The sequence below is a fragment of the Petaurus breviceps genome, unplaced genomic scaffold, assembly GCF_028583685.1.
Source record: "Petaurus breviceps papuanus isolate PSGF00001 unplaced genomic scaffold, PetGlider_PUasm1.0 129, whole genome shotgun sequence".
NCBI classification, from domain to species: domain Eukaryota; kingdom Metazoa; phylum Chordata; class Mammalia; order Diprotodontia; family Petauridae; genus Petaurus; species Petaurus breviceps.
Window position 1 is genome coordinate 3671041 of NW_027185665.1, and position 7966 is coordinate 3679006.

At 41.1% G+C, this 7966-nt stretch overlaps 1 pseudogene; it reads right to left on the minus strand.

The window, feature by feature from the left end:
- The window catches only part of LOC138172878 (glyceraldehyde-3-phosphate dehydrogenase pseudogene), an 8548-nt pseudogene continuing 582 nt past the window's right edge, over positions 1 to 7966 (minus strand).

Below are 7966 nucleotides of genomic sequence, written 5' to 3' on the forward strand. Positions count from 1 at the left end.
TTTTTCTTTTTTTTTTTTTGCACTGAATATGTTGACTTTATTGATGGTACACAATACAGGCTTCTTCCCCCTACTACAGGGGTGCTTTGGAACAAGGATGTGAATGGCACATGGGATCCCTAGTATAGGAACACAGATTAGGAATGTGGGCTCCCCAGTGCTGGATCTCCTCGTTTTGGTTGGGGATGAAGATCCATGGCTTTCCACTTTACTCCTTGGAGGCCATGTAGGCCATGAGGTCTACTACACGGTTGCTATAACCATACTCATTATCATACCAGGAAATGAGCTTGACAAAATGGTCATTGAGGGTAATACCAGCACCAGTATCAAAGGTAGAAGAGTGAGTGTTGCTGTTGAAGTCACAGGATACAACCTGGTCCTCTGTGTAGCCCAAGATGCCCTTCAAGGTTCCCTCTGATGCTTGCTTCACCACTTTCTTGATATCATCATATTTGGCAGGTTTCTCCAGGTGGCAGGTCAGATCCACAACAGATACATTGGGAGTAGGAACATGGAAGGCCATGCCTGTGAGCTTCCCATTCAGCTCAGGAATAACCTTGCCTACAGCCTTAGCAGCACCAGTGGAAGCAGGGATGATGTTTTGGGCAGCACCACGCCCATCACACCACAGCTTACCAGAGGGGCCATCTACTGTCTTCTGGGTAGCAGTAATGGCATGGACTGTAGTCATGAGTCCTTCCACAATGCCAAAGTCGTCATGAATGACCTTGGCCAAGAGGTCCAAGCAGGTGGTGGTGCAGGAAGCATTACTGACGATCTTAAGGGAATTATCATATTTCTCATGGTTCACTCCCATCACAAACATTGGGGCATCAGCAGAAGGGGCAGAGATGATGACCCTCTTGGCTCCACCCTTCAAGTGAGCCCCAGCTTTTTCCATGGTGGCAAAGACTCCAGTGGACTCTACAACATACTCGGCTCCAGCATCTCCCCATTTAATATTGGTGGGATCCTGTTCCTGGAAGATGGTAATGGCTTTTCCATTGATCACCAGCTTCCCATTCTTAGCCTTGACAGTGCCCTTGAATTTGCCATGAGTGAAATCATATTGAAACATATAAACCATGTAGTTGAGGTCAATGAAGGGGTCATTGATGGCCACAATGTCTACTCCACCTGGGGCGAATGCAGCCCTGGTCACCAGGCGCCCAATACGGCCAAATCCATTGACTCCAACCTTCGCCATCTTGTTTCAGGGATGCAACTTAAGCAGCAGAACCTGGCACCAAGCTTGGGAGAAAAGCCGAAAGCCCCAAATGAGGTTTTTCAAAGAACATATAACATCAAATTGGACATTCTTTTATTACCAATGTATCTTTTAGTTATGTTTAAAATAAATTCCCACACATATAAAATTCTATTAAACCTACTGGACAACTATGTTTTGGATAGAGAACAAATAGGAATGGCTAGGTGGTGCAGTGAATAGAGCACTGGCCCTGGAGTCAGGAGGACCTGAGTTCAAATCCGGCCTCAGACACTTAACACTTACTAGCCATGTGACCTTGGGCAAGTCACAACCCCAATTGCCCTGCCTTCCCCCCTCCAAAAAGAAAAAAAAAGAGAGAATAGAGAATAGATAGAACACAGTGTATTTGTACTAAATCATTTTATGTAGTTCATGTCAAGAATTGTTTAGAATCACCTTCAATACTTCAGGATAAATTTGGATTCAAAATTTATGTATCTACATAGCCTAGACTTAAATTGTTTGAGATTGCTAAAAAACAATCTTTGGTGAAAATGTTTTTTTCCTTTGCTAAAAGAAATGTAATTTGGAAATTGTCTGCAGGGCAGGCAGAATTACATTTCATTTTAAGAACATTCCCAGTCTCCTGAGAGAGCTCTGAATCATGAAAGAATGTGCCCTCCTGTGCTCCAAAGTGGGGCAAAAACCCAACCTCAGCTTCCTGAATTAATTCACAAATGCAGCCAGATAAAGAATTGGCCACTCTGCAACTTCAAATGACTTATTTTCTAAGCCCCCTGCAGGTACAGTAAGTGTATGTGAACTGACAGTTTCCCCAGAGAAAATCAAGTAAGGGCCATCTGGCTCCTCCCAGGCTACACTGCTTATATAAACACCTGGTTCAAGCTGTGCCTAGCAAAGAGACTCTCTTTGCCTAAATGCAAGAAGCCATCTCCCATGGAAAGTAGAAAAGTAGGTACCACAGCATCTCTCTCTGTAGGCACAGGAAGCAATACACCCAGTACACTATTTGGGGGCCCTGCCTCTTCCCCACCCTCCCAGAGTGGGCAATTTGGGATTATCACACACACACATCAACCACATTTTACAAAGGTTTGCCATAGACACACAAATTTCCCCAAAAAGATTTTTTATAAAAATCTGAATAAGAATTTTAGTTAAGTAGAACTTTGATTAAAGTTATTGATGATGAATAGAGAAGCATCAACATGTTTCATGACAGAAAATCAATAGTCCGATTCCATTTCCATAGAAGTACAGCACTATTGTAGGAGTTAAGAGTAACTGCCTTCGTAGTTTTCCTACTATGCACGATGGGAAGAAAACCTGTTGCTTTAGGAAAGTCAGAGAATAAGAAGGGCTTTTGCCAAATTCCCCCATCCCCTCCCCCGCGCCTCCCAACAGCAAATGCAAGAAGGCACGTGTGAGCACACGTACACACTCCAGCCAGAGCAGAAAGTCATTGTTGCTTTGATAGGCTCAAACCAAGTCAAGTCAACGAGCATGTACTATGTTTCATAGAGAGTCCCCTGGGATGGTATTTGTATAATGAATTTTCTAGTGAATCGTCATCCAATTCAGTAACCATACTGCTCATTATTTATAACAGGTATATGAAACACATGGACTGATATTCCAAACAGTTATGTGCATGATTTCCATGAAGAACATTTGTTATGTATGCTTAATTACAAAGTTATTTTTTCTTACATTTTTGTAGTTGTTTTTTGTTATACAGCTCATTCCTTTGGGGGAGTCATGTTTTGATATTATAACAAATAAAGATGAATAAGAGGGTTGGTTAAGAGAACCCTGATCAACAGATTCTCCCAGTAAGTTTGGTGAAATTGCAGGATGGAATTATCAGGTAACAGACAATGAAACAGAAGAGAATGTTCCTCTCAGATTTTGAGTGGCCCATTTGCAATTTGTAGTAAGAGTGTCAACCCTGGATAAAGGCAACTGATGATTGAATGAAATTATTGCCAATGCCCCTCTGTGGCCTACATTAAAAACTAACTCTAAGACAATCAAAAAGAGAGGAAAAAAACTCAACTCGTGAAGAAGCTCTTAAGGACTCACTTTTCTTTTTTCATATGTTTCCTAGAACATGCTGTGGGCTTAATGGGGGGAGATTTCTTTCTCCTCTCCCCACCCAGTGTTGGTATTTTGTAGTAGAAGCAAATGGCTGTAGGAGACCTGAACCACATGGCATATGAGAGAAAAGTCTAGCTGCAAAACTGAATTGTGTTGGTGAATGGAATCAAAATTTTGGCACCTGGAGCCCAGAAGATGGCAGATCTCAGAGCTGAGACTCCTGCTGGCTCTGTTCTTTCAAAGAATGCCCAGTAGGATACCAGGAGAGGATGTCAGCTGAGCCAGAGGCTGGATGCAGTGGTGACTACAGCCAAGCTGCATCGGAGCAGTGCCCTATCCACCCTGGTCTCAGTCTGACACTGCTCTCCTGGCTGCAACTGGATTCACTCAAAAGTTTAATGTTCTTACAAAGTCTAAATGGCCCACTCAAAGTCTCAAAGGGTGTTTTTTTTTAATATTTTGTTGTCTATCACCTGCCCCTTATGTCCCATAGTTCCATCAGGCAGATTGTGGGACCCAGATGATCAGTGGTTCCCTGATCAATCCCTCGCTTCACAAACAAAAACATGAATGTGAGGCAACCTACCTTACAGGCAAGAGTCAAAGCCTGAATATTGTTTTCTATGTCCCATGGATATTACTTCCTGATTTCAGAGAGTGTGTTGAATCATTAAGCCCAGTGAAAGGCTTCTGAATCTAGATTCCACCACTGGACCTACATGGCTCTGAAGAAGAAAGTGAGGCTGGTGACCTTGCACAGCCTCCTTCACTCAAATCAAAGTCAACTGGAAATCATGCCATCATCTCCCTGATGTCATGGTCCTCTTTGAGAATGAAGGATGAACCATACAACCATTATGGGAAAAGTTTATGTAACCAGGGGTGTGCTGGCAAATATTTCATAACCAGGTGAGGCACGTAGAAGAAAAGGAATTTACCTACAATACAATTTTAAGTTTAACTGCATGATTAACATTTTCTCCATCATTTCCTTAAGCCTAGGCAATCAACAAAACAAGCTTCAAGCTTCAGATTTGTAGCATTGAGTTACAAAGTGTAAATGCTCACTTTGAAATTCTAGCAATTAGCACAGAGTGAGGTCTCTCCTTGCTGTATGACACTTGGAATACAACAGTCCCCTGGTAGGAAAGCAAAGACGATTTCCATGTAGTCTGAGCAAGGCGACCTGGACCTTTCAGAGGGAAACTGGATAAGCTCTAGTCCTACTGTATAACTAGTACCAAGGATTTTATCATCCACTCTGAGGAAAACTGCAGCTCCCGACGGTGCTAGACTCTTCCTTTCGGAGTAAGTAGTAATAGCAGTAGCAGGAAGAGGAGAAGGGGGAGTAATAAAACAGAAAAAGAAGAAGGAGGAAGAGGAGGAGGAGGAAAAAGAGGAATAGGAGGAAGAAGAACTAGCATTCACACAGTTTCAAGGTTTGCAAAGTGCTTTCATATTTGTGAAGCTCATGTGATCCTCACAGGAACCCTGAGAGGTAGATGCTATTATTATCCCCATTTTACAAATGAGCAAACAGAGGTTAAATGATTCACCCAGTGCCACACTGCTAGTAAATGTCTGAGGCTGAATTTGAACGCAGGTCTTCCTGAATCTAGGTCCAGTGCTCTTGCCCACTGTTGGCCCATTCCAGGGGAAATTCTTGATAATTCTCTCTATGAAACAGTGATCTGAGAAATATGCAAGACTTGTTCACATATAATACATGTTTTCAGCCTGCTTAATTGAAAAAAACAGCTCTCTGGATGAAAAATTTAACCTTGTTGTCTCCTGACATCAAATTTGTGTACTTGGTTGGTAACTCGATTGCCTTTGTTTGATTCCAACATCACTTCTCCTAAAGTAATTTAGACTTGTTTTTCTCCCAGAGAATGGTATTAAAGTTTTGGGGGAAAATGACCTGCTTTTGAAATTCAAGGCTGTGGGATATAAACATCTCCACATCACAAACATGCAAAACCTGCTTGAGTCTCAAATGGAGTCTGCAGGGTGGTGACTTCAACAGATTTGGTTCAGTTGTGGGTGATCCAACAAGAATTCCATGCTATGTTTGTGGTTGAGTTGTGAAAGTCTAGACTCAAAAGTAGTGTGTAGAGGGAGAATGGAGATGGTTTGATGTAAATTAGGGATCTGGAAACTCATGGATAGGGAATTCATTCAAAGGATCATAAGACCATAGATTTTTAAAACAGGAGCTTCCCTAATCCAATCCTCCCATTTTATTGATGAGGAAACCTGAGGCCCAGAGAAGGTAAGTTTCTTTCACATGAATAGTAAATGATAGAGGCAGGATTTGAAGCCAGAATCTTGTGACTCCAAATCCAGTGCTCTTTCTACTCTACCAGAATTTGACAGTTATTTGAAGTTGTGAGTGCCTCCAAAGCTGAGTCACCAGTTGGTTGAAGAAGTCAAGATTTATAAATAAATATAAAATATTTATATAAAAAGTAAAAATGAAGTATATCTTATGGATTCAAATTCATAGTAAACTTGGATGGTATACACTTATTATCACTATCAAGGAATTGTATGACCATTATTCTTAAAATTATCTCTGTTCTCAGTGTAATGATTAATAATAATAATACCAGCAATAATAATGGGCATTTATGTAATACATCTAAGTTTGTGTAATTTTTTTAAGTCCTTTGCACAGATTATTTCATTTGAACTGGTGCTCTATACAAATACCAGAAGGCTCACAGATTTAGAGAAGGAAGGAAAGTTTTGTTGCTTTTCAATCATTTTCAGTCATGCCTGTCTCTTTGTGATGCCTTTTGGGCTTTTCTTGGCAAAAATACTGGAGTGGTTTGTCATTTCCTTCTCTGTCTCATTTTACAGATGAGGAAACTGAGGCAAACAAGGTTAAGAGACTTGCCCTTGATCACACAGCTAGTAAGTTTCTGAGGTCAGATTTGAACTCAGGAAGATGAGTCTTCCAGACTCCAGGCCTGGCACTCTATTCACTGCCCACCTAGCTGCCAAGGAAGGATGCTTACAAGCCATTTATAACAAAGGTGTTACATACTAGACCCATGAGCTGCATGCAGCCCAGAACACTCCTGAGTACCACCCGAACCAGTTTAAAATGTAATTGAGAAATATTTAATAAAATGAATGAAAATATAATAAAACATAGATAATGTTAATATGTGATTTTCTAAGTCAATGAGCAGCCTGCAGGGATTCTTATGTGTGGTTTAGTGGTCCCCATTTCTATCTGAAGTTGATACCACTGATTTACATTAACCAACCTCATTTTATAGATGGGAAAGCACAAATGGTTAAGCGGTTTGACTAAGGTCATAAGTGGCAAAGACGGAATTTGAAATCAGCTTTTCTGACTCTAAATCCAGTGTTTTTCCCCCTATACCATGCTCCCAGAAATATTCCTTCCCAAATGTCATAAAATATAGAGAAAGCTGTGATAACTCTTCAATTGGCTTCCTTGCCATTCCATTTCAATAACATACATTTCTAGAACACTTGAGTTTTACAAAACATATTCCTCACAGCAACTTTGAAGGGTAGGTGATACTGATATTGTCACCCTCATTTTTCAGATGGGGAAATTGAGACATAGAAAGGTTGAATGATCTGCCCCAGGACCAACAGTTAATAAGAACTGGATCTGAGATAATAAATGCACCAACCTTTGCATCTGTTTTGTCTTCTGATCTCGTGTCTAACACAAGTGTACCCGCTCTGATTTTTCTCCACTTAAGAATCAACTTTTAAGGTATCTATTACTTTTTTAAGAACCTCCTTTTAGGAATCTCTGAATTTTGAAATGCAGGTTCCGCGGGGTGGAATCATAAATTATGCTGTGAGATGTGTAGCCTCTCAATTATCAGATAATACTTTATCAAGTCAAGAAGCATTTATTAAGCGCCTGCTATGTGCCAGACACTGTATACTAAGTACTGGGAATGAAAGAAAGAAAAGCAAAAAATAATCCCTGCTCTAAAGGAGTTCAATTTAATCAGAGCATCAATGTGTAAACAGCTATGTGCAAACAAGATATAGACAAAATAAAATGTAGACAATTTTAAAGAGGAGGAACTAAATTAAGGGGAAGGTGGAATCTTCTCTGAGACCTGGAGGAAATCAGGGAAGCCAGGAGATGGAGAGGAGGGAAAAGAGAATTCTATGAGGAAGTGTCTTGTCAGGGGAAGAGCAAGGAGGTCAGTGTCACTGAATTGCAGAGTACATGGAGAGGAGAAAGGTGTAAGAAGGTTGGAATTAAGAAGGATCCAGATTATAAATGACTTTAAAATCCAAAAAAAGAGATTTGGATATTTGATGCCAGACAGCTGAGATCCAGAATGGGACCCAAGACTCGTTCCTAGACATGATACAAGGAAAGAGGAAAGGGTCTCTGATAAGAAAGCTAACAAGAGGGGCAGCCAGGTAGCACAGCGAGTAAGAGCACTGGCCCCAGAGTCGGGATGACCTGGGATTGAATCCAGGCTCTGATACTTAGCACCACACCCAGAAATAAGTGGCTGAGTAACCTTGAGCAAGTTACTTAACCCCAATTGCTAAGAAAGGAAGGAAGGAAGGAAGGAAGGAAGGAAGGAAGGAAGGAAGGAAGGAAGGAAGGAAGGAAGGAAG